Genomic DNA, 17,239 nt, shown 5'->3' with positions numbered 1-17,239 from the left:
ATATTTTAGCAGAATCGACATGAGAAAACAGCAGCACTTTCTGAATGAAGGGACATTGTGATTTTAAAAAAGGAGTCGTTGAGACGGTAAGAGGCAGTGAATGATGTGGCGAGGCAGTGTGTGCAGCTGGAAAGCATACTTACCTGGCAGGGGAGACACCATGATCAAGAAGGTGGTTCTCCCAGGACGAGGCTAGCCCATTGCACTTCGGGTGTGCTGACGCCTGCGATGTCCCCAAATGCGGGATACTCGACTGCAAAATTTGTGGTAGTGGGGGACTGCGTTCGCGCTCTCCCCTGGCTTTACAATAAAAAATAGAATTTCAACAGCATTCTCTTTTCAACTAAGCTGTCAAATATATACCGTTATATATATCGTTTGCTTTGTTTTCAATTCTAACTGCGCTTTATTCCCAACACAGGGAGCTGTGACACAATACAACTCTGCATAATGGCCTATTCAAATCGCATCATAACCCATCCTAACGCTCACATTTCATTTCATCTTTACACTCACAGTTATATTCATCCTTACTACTAAGAAATTACACATTTTCCACAAAAAATCAACAATTATACACCGCATACAAAAAATGTTTCAAAGCTGCATGCCAACTCTGCACTTTGGCAAAATGTTCAACCTTATTCACTACAGAAACAATCATACAGCACACAACCAGGCCATTCGGCCCATCGTGTCTCTGCCGGCTCTTTCAAAGGGCTATCCAATTAATCCTACTCCTCTCTTCTTTCACCAAAGCCCTGCAATTATTTTACCTTCAAATATTATCCAAATTACCTTTTTACCTTAGGTCACCTCGAGCTGGGGTGGGGAAGGCGGGGAAACAACCTACTGTCGCCTCTGCTTCTTTTGCAAATTTTCTTCAATCTGTGTCTCCTGGTTACTGACCCTTCCGACACTGGAAACAGTTTATCCTTATTTACTCATCATCTTGTATTTATATAGCGTCTTTAACATAGTGAAACGTCCCAAGGCACTCCACAGGAGTGTTAGCAAACTAAATTTGACACCCAGCCGCACAAGGAGATATTAGGACAGATGACCAAAAGCTTGCTCGAAAAGGTAGGTTTTAAGGAGCGTCTGAAAGGAGGAGAGAGAGAGAGGCGGAGAGGTTTCGGGAGGGAATTCCAGAGTTTAGGGCCTAGGCAGCTGAAAGCACGCCCGCCACCGGCAGAGCGAATAAAGTAGGGGATACGCAAGACGCCCAAATTGCATGATCACAGAGATCAAAGGCGACATGAGGGAAAATGTTCTTACGCAGCGAGCGGTTAGCATCTGGAAATCACTGCTTGAAAGGGTGCTGGAGACAAATTCAATTGTGGCTTTCAGAAGAGAATTGGGTAAGTACCTGAAAGAAAAGAATTTGCAGGGCTACGGGGAAAAGGCAGGGGGGTGGGACTAGCTGAAGTGCTCTTGCAGAGAGTCGGCACGGGCTCGACGGGCCGAATGGCCTCCCTCTGTGCTGCAATCGTTCTATTATATGACCTCGGAGGGTTGTAGGCAACGGTCCCTCTAATTTGTTTCTTTGGCCCGCACGCCCCGTCAACGGGCTGTGCGGCCCATTCAAAATTCAGCACGTGCACGTTTTTTCTATTCAAAAGCCGGCTCACCGGATGCGCGGGACCTGCAGCGCTCTGCGTTTCCACGCGGCTTTAAAGAGTGCATTGGTTGCAGGGCTGGAGGAGGTTACAGGGAAAGGGGGGGGCGATGCCGTGGAGGGATTTGAAAACAAGAGAATTTAAAAATCGAGGCGTTGCTGGACCATGAGCCAATGCAGGTCAGCGAGCACAGGGGGTGATGGGTAAATGGGACTTGGTGCGACTTAGGATACGGGCAGCAGAGTTCTTGGAGAAGTAACCCTTTCTGTTACTTCTTTATTTGTGGATGACGGCATGTGGTTAAGAAATAAGAAATAAGAGCAGGAGTAGGCCATGCGGCCCCTCGAGCCGGCTCCGCCATTCAATAAGATCATGGCCGGTCATCGACCTCAACTCCACTTTCCCGCTCGATCTCCATAACCCTAGAGTCCAAAAATCTATCAATCTCAGCCTTGAATATACCCAAAGACTCGGCATTCACAGCCCTCTGGGGCAGAGAACTCCAAAGGTTCACAAGCTTCTGAGTGAAGAAATTCCTCCTCATCTCGGTCTTAAATGGCCTACCCCTTATCCTGAGACTATGCCCCCTAGTTCTAGACACTCCAGCCAGGGGAAACAACCTCTCAGTATCTACCCTGCCAACCCCCTTCAGAATCTTGCATGTTTCAATGAGATCACCTCTCATTCTTCTAAACTGCCGAGAGTATAGGCCCATTCTACACAATCTCTCATCGTAGGACAGCCCTCTCATGTTGTTTGCAAAGGAAAATGCCACGGTTCTTAGAAGGTCCTGGTGATATTCCCTGCCACAGGACATCATTTTGATTTACGGCATGACTGAAACGGAACAGGAGAAAGTCTTACTGGAAGCACTGACCATGCTGGAGGAAGTTAGGATTGCTGCACCGTTGGCTCGAGTACCTCAATATTTCCAGTGTCTCCCTTACATATAACAACATTAAGGAACATTTAATTCCCAGCTCCGCGTTTAAGCTCTTAATGTGGCTTTTCCTTATATCATTTACTCACTATGAGGACAATGATCATACTGAAAAGAGTGAGAAAGATTGCAAACAAAAACAACAACAACACCAACAACAACTTGTCTTTATATAGCGTCTTTAACGTAGTAAAAACGTCCCAAGGCCCTTCACAGGACTATTATAAGACAAAAAATGTGAAACCCGCTTAAAGAAATGAAGGTGGGTTTGTTGGTGAAATATTTCAACCACAGTGAGTGAATGTGACAAGTGATGAAGACTTGATGGGCCAGAACCTCACTATGTCTCTTATCGGTCTTTATGGGCAAAACTTGAAAATTGCTTTTTCAAAGACATCAGATTCCGAATTATTGTTCATATGAAGATATGACAAACATTTACTTCAGATGCAATAAATATAAGGAGAGATTTATTTCCAGAAAACTTTCCGTGGCCTGAAGGACAGTTACTGAGGGAGCGTTCGTTTCCTTTTAAGGGCAATTTGCAAATATGCATGGCCGGCTCTGTATTATTGCAGCGTTTTGTCAAAGGGTATATCATTATATATTGCAATATTTTAGCAGAATCGACATGAGAAAACAGCAGCACTTTCTGAATGAAGGGACATTGTGATTTTAAAAAAGGAGTCGTTGAGACGGTAAGAGGCAGTGAATGATGTGGCGAGGCAGTGTGGGCAGCTGGAAAGCATACTTACCTGGCAGGGGAGACACCATGATCAAGAAGGTGGTTCTCCCAGGACGAGGCTAGCCCATTGCACTTCGGGTGTGCTGACGCCTGCGATGTCCCCAAATGCGGGATACTCGACTGCAAAATTTGTGGTAGTGGGGGACTGCGTTCGCGCTCTCCCCTGGCTTTACAATAAAAAATAGAATTTCAACAGCATTCTCTTTTCAACTAAGCTGTCAAATATATACCGTTATATATATCGTTTGCTTTGTTTTCAATTCTAACTGCGCTTTATTCCCAACACAGGGAGCTGTGACACAATACAACTCTGCATAATGGCCTATTCAAATCGCATCATAACCCATCCTAACGCTCACATTTCATTTCATCTTTACACTCACAGTTATATTCATCCTTACTACTAAGAAATTACACATTTTCCACAAAAAATCAACAATTATACACCGCATACAAAAAATGTTTCAAAGCTGCATGCCAACTCTGCACTTTGGCAAAATGTTCAACCTTATTCACTACAGAAACAATCATACAGCACACAACCAGGCCATTCGGCCCATCGTGTCTCTGCCGGCTCTTTCAAAGGGCTATCCAATTAATCCTACTCCTCTCTTCTTTCACCAAAGCCCTGCAATTATTTTACCTTCAAATATTATCCAAATTACCTTTTTACCTTAGGTCACCTCGAGCTGGGGTGGGGAAGGCGGGGAAACATCCTACTGTCGCCTCTGCTTCTTTTGCAAATTTTCTTCAATCTGTGTCTCCTGGTTACTGACCCTTCCGACACTGGAAACAGTTTATCCTTATTTACTCATCATCTTGTATTTATATAGCGTCTTTAACATAGTGAAACGTCCCAAGGCACTCCACAGGAGTGTTAGCAAACTAAATTTGACACCCAGCCGCACAAGGAGATATTAGGACAGATGACCAAAAGCTTGCTCGAAAAGGTAGGTTTTAAGGAGCGTCTGAAAGGAGGAGAGAGAGAGAGGCGGAGAGGTTTCGGGAGGGAATTCCAGAGTTTAGGGCCTAGGCAGCTGAAAGCACGCCCGCCACCGGCAGAGCGAATAAAGTAGGGGATACGCAAGACGCCCAAATTGCATGATCACAGAGATCAAAGGCGACATGAGGGAAAATGTTCTTACGCAGCGAGCGGTTAGCATCTGGAAATCACTGCTTGAAAGGGTGCTGGAGACAAATTCAATTGTGGCTTTCAGAAGAGAATTGGGTAAGTACCTGAAAGAAAAGAATTTGCAGGGCTACGGGGAAAAGGCAGGGGGGTGGGACTAGCTGAAGTGCTCTTGCAGAGAGTCGGCACGGGCTCGACGGGCCGAATGGCCTCCCTCTGTGCTGCAATCGTTCTATTATATGACCTCGGAGGGTTGTAGGCAACGGTCCCTCTAATTTGTTTCTTTGGCCCGCACGCCCCGTCAACGGGCTGTGCGGCCCATTCAAAATTCAGCACGTGCACGTTTTTTCTATTCAAAAGCCAGCTCACCGGATGCGCGGGACCTGCAGCGCTCTGCGTTTCCACGCGGCTTTAAAGAGTGCATTGGTTGCAGGGCTGGAGGAGGTTACAGGGAAAGGGGGGGGCGATGCCGTGGAGGGATTTGAAAACAAGAGAATTTAAAAATCGAGGCGTTGCTGGACCATGAGCCAATGCAGGTCAGCGAGCACAGGGGGTGATGGGTAAATGGGACTTGGTGCGACTTAGGATACGGGCAGCAGAGTTCTTGGAGAAGTAACCCTTTCTGTTACTTCTTTATTTGTGGATGACGGCATGTGGTTAAGAAATAAGAAATAAGAGCAGGAGTAGGCCATGCGGCCCCTCGAGCCGGCTCCGCCATTCAATAAGATCATGGCCGGTCATCGACCTCAACTCCACTTTCCCGCTCGATCTCCATAACCCTAGAGTCCAAAAATCTATCAATCTCAGCCTTGAATATACCCAAAGACTCGGCATTCACAGCCCTCTGGGGCAGAGAACTCCAAAGGTTCACAAGCTTCTGAGTGAAGAAATTCCTCCTCATCTCGGTCTTAAATGGCCTACCCCTTATCCTGAGACTATGCCCCCTAGTTCTAGACACTCCAGCCAGGGGAAACAACCTCTCAGTATCTACCCTGCCAACCCCCTTCAGAATCTTGCATGTTTCAATGAGATCACCTCTCATTCTTCTAAACTGCCGAGAGTATAGGCCCATTCTACACAATCTCTCATCGTAGGACAGCCCTCTCATGTTGTTTGCAAAGGAAAATGCCACGGTTCTTAGAAGGTCCTGGTGATATTCCCTGCCACAGGACATCATTTTGATTTACGGCATGACTGAAACGGAACAGGAGAAAGTCTTACTGGAAGCACTGACCATGCTGGAGGAAGTTAGGATTGCTGCACCGTTGGCTCGAGTACCTCAATATTTCCAGTGTCTCCCTTACATATAACAACATTAAGGAACATTTAATTCCCAGCTCCGCGTTTAAGCTCTTAATGTGGCTTTTCCTTATATCATTTACTCACTATGAGGACAATGATCATACTGAAAAGAGTGAGAAAGATTGCAAACAAAAACAACAACAACACCAACAACAACTTGTCTTTATATAGCGTCTTTAACGTAGTAAAAACGTCCCAAGGCCCTTCACAGGACTATTATAAGACAAAAAATGTGAAACCCGCTTAAAGAAATGAAGGTGGGTTTGTTGGTGAAATATTTCAACCACAGTGAGTGAATGTGACAAGTGATGAAGACTTGATGGGCCAGAACCTCACTATGTCTCTTATCGGTCTTTATGGGCAAAACTTGAAAATTGCTTTTTCAAAGACATCAGATTCCGAATTATTGTTCATATGAAGATATGACAAACATTTACTTCAGATGCAATAAATATAAGGAGAGATTTATTTCCAGAAAACTTTCCGTGGCCTGAAGGACAGTTACTGAGGGAGCGTTCGTTTCCTTTTAAGGGCAATTTGCAAATATGCATGGCCGGCTCTGTATTATTGCAGCGTTTTGTCAAAGGGTATATCATTATATATTGCAATATTTTAGCAGAATCGACATGAGAAAACAGCAGCACTTTCTGAATGAAGGGACATTGTGATTTTAAAAAAGGAGTCGTTGAGACGGTAAGAGGCAGTGAATGATGTGGCGAGGCAGTGTGGGCAGCTGGAAAGCATACTTACCTGGCAGGGGAGACACCATGATCAAGAAGGTGGTTCTCCCAGGACGAGGCTAGCCCATTGCACTTCGGGTGTGCTGACGCCTGCGATGTCCCCAAATGCGGGATACTCGACTGCAAAATTTGTGGTAGTGGGGGACTGCGTTCGCGCTCTCCCCTGGCTTTACAATAAAAAATAGAATTTCAACAGCATTCTCTTTTCAACTAAGCTGTCAAATATATATACCGTTATATATATCGTTTGCTTTGTTTTCAATTCTAACTGCGCTTTATTCCCAACACAGGGAGCTGTGACACAATACAACTCTGCATAATGGCCTATTCAAATCGCATCATAACCCATCCTAACGCTCACATTTCATTTCATCTTTACACTCACAGTTATATTCATCCTTACTACTAAGAAATTACACATTTTCCACAAAAAATCAACAATTATACACCGCATACAAAAAATGTTTCAAAGCTGCATGCCAACTCTGCACTTTGGCAAAATGTTCAACCTTATTCACTACAGAAACAATCATACAGCACACAACCAGGCCATTCGGCCCATCGTGTCTCTGCCGGCTCTTTCAAAGGGCTATCCAATTAATCCTACTCCTCTCTTCTTTCACCAAAGCCCTGCAATTATTTTACCTTCAAATATTATCCAAATTACCTTTTTACCTTAGGTCACCTCGAGCTGGGGTGGGGAAGGCGGGGAAACATCCTACTGTCGCCTCTGCTTCTTTTGCAAATTTTCTTCAATCTGTGTCTCCTGGTTACTGACCCTTCCGACACTGGAAACAGTTTATCCTTATTTACTCATCATCTTGTATTTATATAGCGTCTTTAACATAGTGAAACGTCCCAAGGCACTCCACAGGAGTGTTAGCAAACTAAATTTGACACCCAGCCGCACAAGGAGATATTAGGACAGATGACCAAAAGCTTGCTCGAAAAGGTAGGTTTTAAGGAGCGTCTGAAAGGAGGAGAGAGAGAGAGGCGGAGAGGTTTCGGGAGGGAATTCCAGAGTTTAGGGCCTAGGCAGCTGAAAGCACGCCCGCCACCGGCGGAGCGAATAAAGTAGGGGATACGCAAGACGCCCAAATTGCATGATCACAGAGATCAAAGGCGACATGAGGGAAAATGTTCTTACGCAGCGAGCGGTTAGCATCTGGAAATCACTGCTTGAAAGGGTGCTGGAGACAAATTCAATTGTGGCTTTCAGAAGAGAATTGGGTAAGTACCTGAAAGAAAAGAATTTGCAGGGCTACGGGGAAAAGGCAGGGGGGTGGGACTAGCTGAAGTGCTCTTGCAGAGAGTCGGCACGGGCTCGACGGGCCGAATGGCCTCCCTCTGTGCTGCAATCGTTCTATTATATGACCTCGGAGGGTTGTAGGCAACGGTCCCTCTAATTTGTTTCTTTGGCCCGCACGCCCCGTCAGCGGGCTGTGCGGCCCATTCAAAATTCAGCACGTGCACGTTTTTTCTATTCAAAAGCCGGCTCACCGGATGCGCGGGACCTGCAGCGCTCTGCGTTTCCACGCGGCTTTAAAGAGTGCATTGGTTGCAGGGCTGGAGGAGGTTACAGGGAAAGGGGGGGCGATGCCGTGGAGGGATTTGAAAACAAGAGAATTTAAAAATCGAGGCGTTGCTGGACCATGAGCCAATGCAGGTCAGCGAGCACAGGGGGTGATGGGTAAATGGGACTTGGTGCGACTTAGGATACGGGCAGCAGAGTTCTTGGAGAAGTAACCCTTTCTGTTACTACTTTATTTGTGGATGACGGCATGTGGTTAAGAAATAAGAAATAAGAGCAGGAGTAGGCCATGCGGCCCCTCGAGCCGGCTCCGCCATTCAATAAGATCATGGCCGGTCATCGACCTCAACTCCACTTTCCCGCTCGATCTCCATAACCCTAGAGTCCAAAAATCTATCAATCTCAGCCTTGAATATACCCAAAGACTCGGCATTCACAGCCCTCTGGGGCAGAGAACTCCAAAGGTTCACAACCTTCTGAGTGAAGAAATTCCTCCTCATCTCGGTCTTAAATGGCCTACCCCTTATCCTGAGACTATGCCCCCTAGTTCTAGACACTCCAGCCAGGGGAAACAACCTCTCAGTATCTACCCTGCCAACCCCCTTCAATGAGATCACCTCTCATTCTTCTAAACTGCCGAGAGTATAGGCCCATTCTACACAATCTCTCATCGTAGGACAGCCCTCTCATGTTGTTTGCAAAGGAAAATGCCACGGTTCTTAGAAGGTCCTGGTGATATTCCCTGCCACAGGACATCATTTTGATTTACGGCATGACTGAAACGGAACAGGAGAAAGTCTTACTGGAAGCACTGACCATGCTGGAGGAAGTTAGGATTGCTGCACCGTTGGCTCGAGTACCTCAATATTTCCAGTGTCTCCCTTACATATAACAACATTAAGGAACATTTAATTCCCAGCTCCGCGTTTAAGCTCTTAATGTGGCTTTTCCTTATATCATTTACTCACTATGAGGACAATGATCATACTGAAAAGAGTGAGAAAGATTGCAAACAAAAACAACAACAACACCAACAACAACTTGTCTTTATATAGCGTCTTTAACGTAGTAAAAACGTCCCAAGGCCCTTCACAGGACTATTATAAGACAAAAAATGTGAAACCCGCTTAAAGAAATGAAGGTGGGTTTGTTGGTGAAATATTTCAACCACAGTGAGTGAATGTGACAAGTGATGAAGACTTGATGGGCCACAACCTCACTATGTCTCTTATCGGTCTTTATGGGCAAAACTTGAAAATTGCTTTTTCAAAGACATCAGATTCCGAATTATTGTTCATATGAAGATATGACAAACATTTACTTCAGATGCAATAAATATAAGGAGAGATTTATTTCCAGAAAACTTTCCGTGGCCTGAAGGACAGTTACTGAGGGAGCGTTCGTTTCCTTTTAAGGGCAATATGCAAATATGCATGGCCGGCTCTGTATTATTGCAGCGTTTTGTCAAAGGGTATATCATTATATATTGCAATATTTTAGCAGAATCGACATGAGAAAACAGCAGCACTTTCTGAATGAAGGGACATTGTGATTTTAAAAAAGGAGTCGTTGAGACGGTAAGAGGCAGTGAATGATGTGGCGAGGCAGTGTGTGCAGCTGGAAAGCATACTTACCTGGCAGGGGAGACACCATGATCAAGAAGGTGGTTCTCCCAGGACGAGGCTAGCCCATTGCACTTCGGGTGTGCTGACGCCTGCGATGTCCCCAAATGCGGGATACTCGACTGCAAAATTTGTGGTAGTGGGGGACTGCGTTCGCGCTCTCCCCTGGCTTTACAATAAAAAATAGAATTTCAACAGCATTCTCTTTTCAACTAAGCTGTCAAATATATATACCGTTATATATATCGTTTGCTTTGTTTTCAATTCTAACTGCGCTTTATTCCCAACACAGGGAGCTGTGACACAATACAACTCTGCATAATGGCCTATTCAAATCGCATCATAACCCATCCTAACGCTCACATTTCATTTCATCTTTACACTCACAGTTATATTCATCCTTACTACGAAGAAATTACACATTTTCCACAAAAAATCAACAATTATACACCGCATACAAAAAATGTTTCAAAGCTGCATGCCAACTCTGCACTTTGGCAAAATGTTCAACCTTATTCACTACAGAAACAATCATACAGCACACAACCAGGCCATTCGGCCCATCGTGTCTCTGCCGGCTCTTTCAAAGGGCTATCCAATTAATCCTACTCCTCTCTTCTTTCACCAAAGCCCTGCAATTATTTTACCTTCAAATATTATCCAAATTACCTTTTTACCTTAGGTCACCTCGAGCTGGGGTGGGGAAGGCGGGGAAACATCCTACTGTCGCCTCTGCTTCTTTTGCAAATTTTCTTCAATCTGTGTCTCCTGGTTACTGACCCTTCCGACACTGGAAACAGTTTATCCTTATTTACTCATCATCTTGTATTTATATAGCGTCTTTAACATAGTGAAACGTCCCAAGGCACTCCACAGGAGTGTTAGCAAACTAAATTTGACACCCAGCCGCACAAGGAGATATTAGGACAGATGACCAAAAGCTTGCTCGAAAAGGTAGGTTTTAAGGAGCGTCTGAAAGGAGGAGAGAGAGAGAGGCGGAGAGGTTTCGGGAGGGAATTCCAGAGTTTAGGGCCTAGGCAGCTGAAAGCACGCCCGCCACCGGCGGAGCGAATAAAGTAGGGGATACGCAAGACGCCCAAATTGCATGATCACAGAGATCAAAGGCGACATGAGGGAAAATGTTCTTACGCAGCGAGCGGTTAGCATCTGGAAATCACTGCTTGAAAGGGTGCTGGAGACAAATTCAATTGTGGCTTTCAGAAGAGAATTGGGTAAGTACCTGAAAGAAAAGAATTTGCAGGGCTACGGGGAAAAGGCAGGGGGGTGGGACTAGCTGAAGTGCTCTTGCAGAGAGTCGGCACGGGCTCGACGGGCCGAATGGCCTCCCTCTGTGCTGCAATCGTTCTATTATATGACCTCGGAGGGTTGTAGGCAACGGTCCCTCTAATTTGTTTCTTTGGCCCGCACGCCCCGTCAACGGGCTGTGCGGCCCATTCAAAATTCAGCACGTGCACGTTTTTTCTATTCAAAAGCCGGCTCACCGGATGCGCGGGACCTGCAGCGCTCTGCGTTTCCACGCGGCTTTAAAGAGTGCATTGGTTGCAGGGCTGGAGGAGGTTACAGGGAAAGGGGGGGCGATGCCGTGGAGGGATTTGAAAACAAGAGAATTTAAAAATCGAGGCGTTGCTGGACCATGAGCCAATGCAGGTCAGCGAGCACAGGGGGTGATGGGTAAATGGGACTTGGTGCGACTTAGGATACGGGCAGCAGAGTTCTTGGAGAAGTAACCCTTTCTGTTACTTCTTTATTTGTGGATGACGGCATGTGGTTAAGAAATAAGAAATAAGAGCAGGAGTAGGCCATGCGGCCCCTCGAGCCGGCTCCGCCATTCAATAAGATCATGGCCGGTCATCGACCTCAACTCCACTTTCCCGCTCGATCTCCATAACCCTAGAGTCCAAAAATCTATCAATCTCAGCCTTGAATATACCCAAAGACTCGGCATTCACAGCCCTCTGGGGCAGAGAACTCCAAAGGTTCACAACCTTCTGAGTGAAGAAATTCCTCCTCATCTCGGTCTTAAATGGCCTACCCCTTATCCTGAGACTATGCCCCCTAGTTCTAGACACTCCAGCCAGGGGAAACAACCTCTCAGTATCTACCCTGCCAACCCCCTTCAATGAGATCACCTCTCATTCTTCTAAACTGCCGAGAGTATAGGCCCATTCTACACAATCTCTCATCGTAGGACAGCCCTCTCATGTTGTTTGCAAAGGAAAATGCCACGGTTCTTAGAAGGTCCTGGTGATATTCCCTGCCACAGGACATCATTTTGATTTACGGCATGACTGAAACGGAACAGGAGAAAGTCTTACTGGAAGCACTGACCATGCTGGAGGAAGTTAGGATTGCTGCACCGTTGGCTCGAGTACCTCAATATTTCCAGTGTCTCCCTTACATATAACAACATTAAGGAACATTTAATTCCCAGCTCCGCGTTTAAGCTCTTAATGTGGCTTTTCCTTATATCATTTACTCACTATGAGGACAATGATCATACTGAAAAGAGTGAGAAAGATTGCAAACAAAAACAACAACAACACCAACAACAACTTGTCTTTATATAGCGTCTTTAACGTAGTAAAAACGTCCCAAGGCCCTTCACAGGACTATTATAAGACAAAAAATGTGAAACCCGCTTAAAGAAATGAAGGTGGGTTTGTTGGTGAAATATTTCAACCACAGTGAGTGAATGTGACAAGTGATGAAGACTTGATGGGCCACAACCTCACTATGTCTCTTATCGGTCTTTATGGGCAAAACTTGAAAATTGCTTTTTCAAAGACATCAGATTCCGAATTATTGTTCATATGAAGATATGACAAACATTTACTTCAGATGCAATAAATATAAGGAGAGATTTATTTCCAGAAAACTTTCCGTGGCCTGAAGGACAGTTACTGAGGGAGCGTTCGTTTCCTTTTAAGGGCAATTTGCAAATATGCATGGCCGGCTCTGTATTATTGCAGCGTTTTGTCAAAGGGTATATCATTATATATTGCAATATTTTAGCAGAATCGACATGAGAAAACAGCAGCACTTTCTGAATGAAGGGACATTGTGATTTTAAAAAAGGAGTCGTTGAGACGGTAAGAGGCAGTGAATGATGTGGCGAGGCAGTGTGTGCAGCTGGAAAGCATACTTACCTGGCAGGGGAGACACCATGATCAAGAAGGTGGTTCTCCCAGGACGAGGCTAGCCCATTGCACTTCGGGTGTGCTGACGCCTGCGATGTCCCCAAATGCGGGATACTCGACTGCAAAATTTGTGGTAGTGGGGGACTGCGTTCGCGCTCTCCCCTGGCTTTACAATAAAAAATAGAATTTCAACAGCATTCTCTTTTCAACTAAGCTGTCAAATATATACCGTTATATATATCGTTTGCTTTGTTTTCAATTCTAACTGCGCTTTATTCCCAACACAGGGAGCTGTGACACAATACAACTCTGCATAATGGCCTATTCAAATCGCATCATAACCCATCCTAACGCTCACATTTCATTTCATCTTTACACTCACAGTTATATTCATCCTTACTACTAAGAAATTACACATTTTCCACAAAAAATCAACAATTATACACCGCATACAAAAAATGTTTCAAAGCTGCATGCCAACTCTGCACTTTGGCAAAATGTTCAACCTTATTCACTACAGAAACAATCATACAGCACACAACCAGGCCATTCGGCCCATCGTGTCTCTGCCGGCTCTTTCAAAGGGCTATCCAATTAATCCTACTCCTCTCTTCTTTCACCAAAGCCCTGCAATTATTTTACCTTCAAATATTATCCAAATTACCTTTTTACCTTAGGTCACCTCGAGCTGGGGTGGGGAAGGCGGGGAAACATCCTACTGTCGCCTCTGCTTCTTTTGCAAATTTTCTTCAATCTGTGTCTCCTGGTTACTGACCCTTCCGACACTGGAAACAGTTTATCCTTATTTACTCATCATCTTGTATTTATATAGCGTCTTTAACATAGTGAAACGTCCCAAGGCACTCCACAGGAGTGTTAGCAAACTAAATTTGACACCCAGCCGCACAAGGAGATATTAGGACAGATGACCAAAAGCTTGCTCGAAAAGGTAGGTTTTAAGGAGCGTCTGAAAGGAGGAGAGAGAGAGAGGCGGAGAGGTTTCGGGAGGGAATTCCAGAGTTTAGGGCCTAGGCAGCTGAAAGCACGCCCGCCACCGGCGGAGCGAATAAAGTAGGGGATACGCAAGACGCCCAAATTGCATGATCACAGAGATCAAAGGCGACATGAGGGAAAATGTTCTTACGCAGCGAGCGGTTAGCATCTGGAAATCACTGCTTGAAAGGGTGCTGGAGACAAATTCAATTGTGGCTTTCAGAAGAGAATTGGGTAAGTACCTGAAAGAAAAGAATTTGCAGGGCTACGGGGAAAAGGCAGGGGGGTGGGACTAGCTGAAGTGCTCTTGCAGAGAGTCGGCACGGGCTCGACGGGCCGAATGGCCTCCCTCTGTGCTGCAATCGTTCTATTATATGACCTCGGAGGGTTGTAGGCAACGGTCCCTCTAATTTGTTTCTTTGGCCCGCACGCCCCGTCAACGGGCTGTGCGGCCCATTCAAAATTCAGCACATGCACGTTTTTTCTATTCAAAAGCCGGCTCACCGGATGCGCGGGACCTGCAGCGCTCTGCGTTTCCACGCGGCTTTAAAGAGTGCATTGGTTGCAGGGCTGGAGGAGGTTACAGGGAAAGGGGGGGGGGCGATGCCGTGGAGGGATTTGAAAACAAGAGAATTTAAAAATCGAGGCGTTGCTGGACCATGAGCCAATGCAGGTCAGCGAGCACAGGGGGTGATGGGTAAATGGGACTTGGTGCGACTTAGGATACGGGCAGCAGAGTTCTTGGAGAAGTAACCCTTTCTGTTACTTCTTTATTTGTGGATGACGGCATGTGGTTAAGAAATAAGAAATAAGAGCAGGAGTAGGCCATGCGGCCCCTCGAGCCGGCTCCGCCATTCAATAAGATCATGGCCGGTCATCGACCTCAACTCCACTTTCCCGCTCGATCTCCATAACCCTAGAGTCCAAAAATCTATCAATCTCAGCCTTGAATATACCCAAAGACTCGGCATTCACAGCCCTCTGGGGCAGAGAACTCCAAAGGTTCACAACCTTCTGAGTGAAGAAATTCCTCCTCATCTCGGTCTTAAATGGCCTACCCCTTATCCTGGGACTATGCCCCCTAGTTCTAGACACTCCAGCCAGGGGAAACAACCTCTCAGTATCTACCCTGCCAACCCCCTTCAGAATCTTGCATGTTTCAATGAGATCACCTCTCATTCTTCTAAACTGCCGAGAGTATAGGCCCATTCTACACAATCTCTCATCGTAGGACAGCCCTCTCATGTTGTTTGCAAAGGAAAATGCCACGGTTCTTAGAAGGTCCTGGTGATATTCCCTGCCACAGGACATCATTTTGATTTACGGCATGACTGAAACGGAACAGGAGAAAGTCTTACTGGAAGCACTGACCATGCTGGAGGAAGTTAGGATTGCTGCACCGTTGGCTCGAGTACCTCAATATTTCCAGTGTCTCCCTTACATATAACAACATTAAGGAACATTTAATTCCCAGCTCCGCGTTTAAGCTCTTAATGTGGCTTTTCCTTATATCATTTACTCACTATGAGGACAATGATCATACTGAAAAGAGTGAGAAAGATTGCAAACAAAAACAACAACAACACCAACAACAACTTGTCTTTATATAGCGTCTTTAACGTAGTAAAAACGTCCCAAGGCCCTTCACAGGACTATTATAAGACAAAAAATGTGAAACCCGCTTAAAGAAATGAAGGTGGGTTTGTTGGTGAAATATTTCAACCACAGTGAGTGAATGTGACAAGTGATGAAGACTTGATGGGCCAGAACCTCACTATGTCTCTTATCGGTCTTTATGGGCAAAACTTGAAAATTGCTTTTTCAAAGACATCAGATTCCGAATTATTGTTCATATGAAGATATGACAAACATTTACTTCAGATGCAATAAATATAAGGAGAGATTTATTTCCAGAAAACTTTCCGTGGCCTGAAGGACAGTTACTGAGGGAGCGTTCGTTTCCTTTTAAGGGCAATATGCACATATGCATGGCCGGCTCTGTATTATTGCAGCGTTTTGTCAAAGGATATATCATTATATATTGCAATATTTTAGCAGAATCGACATGAGAAAACAGCAGCACTTTCTGAATGAAGGGACATTGTGATTTTAAAAAAGGAGTCGTTGAGACGGTAAGAGGCAGTGAATGATGTGGCGAGGCAGTGTGTGCAGCTGCAAAGCATACTTACCTGGCAGGGGAGAGACCATGATCAAGAAGGTGGTTCTCCCAGGACGAGGCTAGCCCATTGCACTTCGGGTGTGCTGACGCCTGCGATGTCCCCAAATGCGGGATACTCGTCTGCAAAATTTGTGGTAGTGGGGGACTGCGTTCGCGCTCTCCCCTGGCTTTACAATAAAAAATAGAATTTCAACAGCATTCTCTTTTCAACTAAGCTGTCAAATATATACCGTTATATATATCGTTTGCTTTGTTTTCAATTTAACTGCGCTTTATTCCCAACACAGGGAGCTGTGACACAATACAACTCTGCATAATGGCCTATTCAAATCGCATCATAACCCATCCTAACGCTCACATTTCATTTCATCTTTACACTCACAGTTATATTCATCCTTACTACTAAGAAATTACACATTTTCCACAAAAAATCAACAATTATACACCGCATACAAAAAATGTTTCAAAGCTGCATGCCAACTCTGCACTTTGGCAAAATGTTCAACCTTATTCACTACAGAAACAATCATACAGCACACAACCAGGCCATTCGGCCCATCGTGTCTCTGCCGGCTCTTTCAAAGGGCTATCCAATTAATCCTACTCTCTTCTTTCACCAAAGCCCTGCAATTATTTTACCTTCAAATATTATCCAAATTACCTTTTTACCTTAGGTCACCTCGAGCTGGGGTGGGGAAGGCGGGGAAACATCCTACTGTCGCCTCTGCTTCTTTTGCAAATTTTCTTCAATCTGTGTCTCCTGGTTACTGACCCTTCCGACACTGGAAACAGTTTATCCTTATTTACTCATCATCTTGTATTTATATAGCGTCTTTAACATAGTGAAACGTCCCAAGGCACTCCACAGGAGTGTTAGCAAACTAAATTTGACACCCAGCCGCACAAGGAGATATTAGGACAGATGACCAAAAGCTTGCTCGAAAAGGTAGGTTTTAAGGAGCGTCTGAAAGGAGGAGAGAGAGAGAGGCGGAGAGGTTTCGGGAGGGAATTCCAGAGTTTAGGGCCTAGGCAGCTGAAAGCACGCCCGCCACCGGCGGAGCGAATAAAGTAGGGGATACGCAAGACGCCCAAATTGCATGATCACAGAGATCAAAGGCGACATGAGGGAAAATGTTCTTACGCAGCGAGCGGTTAGCATCTGGAAATCACTGCTTGAAAGGGTGCTGGAGACAAATTCAATTGTGGCTTTCAGAAGAGAATTGGGTAAGTACCTGAAAGAAAAGAATTTGCAGGGCTACGGGGAAAAGGCAGGGGGGTGGG

At 45.3% G+C, this 17,239-nt stretch overlaps 6 non-coding genes across 6 annotated transcripts; all 6 read left to right on the top strand.

Moving 5' to 3' along the window:
• The first annotated feature begins 135 nt into the window (after positions 1 to 135).
• LOC147100844 (U1 spliceosomal RNA) lies at positions 136 to 299 on the top strand. The gene has a single exon (XR_015073650.1). It is a non-coding gene; the product is annotated as a U1 spliceosomal RNA (small nuclear RNA).
• A 3,007-nt stretch (positions 300 to 3,306) lies between these two features.
• LOC147100843 (U1 spliceosomal RNA) lies at positions 3,307 to 3,470 on the top strand. Its single transcript, XR_015073648.1, has one exon. It is a non-coding gene; the product is annotated as a U1 spliceosomal RNA (small nuclear RNA).
• Positions 3,471 to 6,477: 3,007 nt separating this feature from the next.
• Positions 6,478 to 6,641, top strand: LOC147100842 (U1 spliceosomal RNA). Its single transcript, XR_015073647.1, has one exon. It is a non-coding gene; the product is annotated as a U1 spliceosomal RNA (small nuclear RNA).
• Positions 6,642 to 9,632: 2,991 nt separating this feature from the next.
• Positions 9,633 to 9,796, top strand: LOC147100841 (U1 spliceosomal RNA). Its single transcript, XR_015073646.1, has one exon. It is a non-coding gene; the product is annotated as a U1 spliceosomal RNA (small nuclear RNA).
• Positions 9,797 to 12,787: 2,991 nt separating this feature from the next.
• LOC147100840 (U1 spliceosomal RNA) lies at positions 12,788 to 12,951 on the top strand. Its single transcript, XR_015073645.1, has one exon. It is a non-coding gene; the product is annotated as a U1 spliceosomal RNA (small nuclear RNA).
• Positions 12,952 to 15,960: 3,009 nt separating this feature from the next.
• Positions 15,961 to 16,124, top strand: LOC147100839 (U1 spliceosomal RNA). The gene has a single exon (XR_015073625.1). It is a non-coding gene; the product is annotated as a U1 spliceosomal RNA (small nuclear RNA).
• The last annotated feature ends 1,115 nt before the right edge of the window (positions 16,125 to 17,239 follow it).

This window comes from Somniosus microcephalus, chromosome 25 (genome assembly GCF_052327205.1).
Source record: "Somniosus microcephalus isolate GS21.2 chromosome 25, FLI_Smic_1.0, whole genome shotgun sequence".
Taxonomy (NCBI): domain Eukaryota; kingdom Metazoa; phylum Chordata; class Chondrichthyes; order Squaliformes; family Somniosidae; genus Somniosus; species Somniosus microcephalus.
Note: the sequence above shows the minus strand (reverse complement) of the source record. Positions and strands in the feature narration are given on the sequence as shown.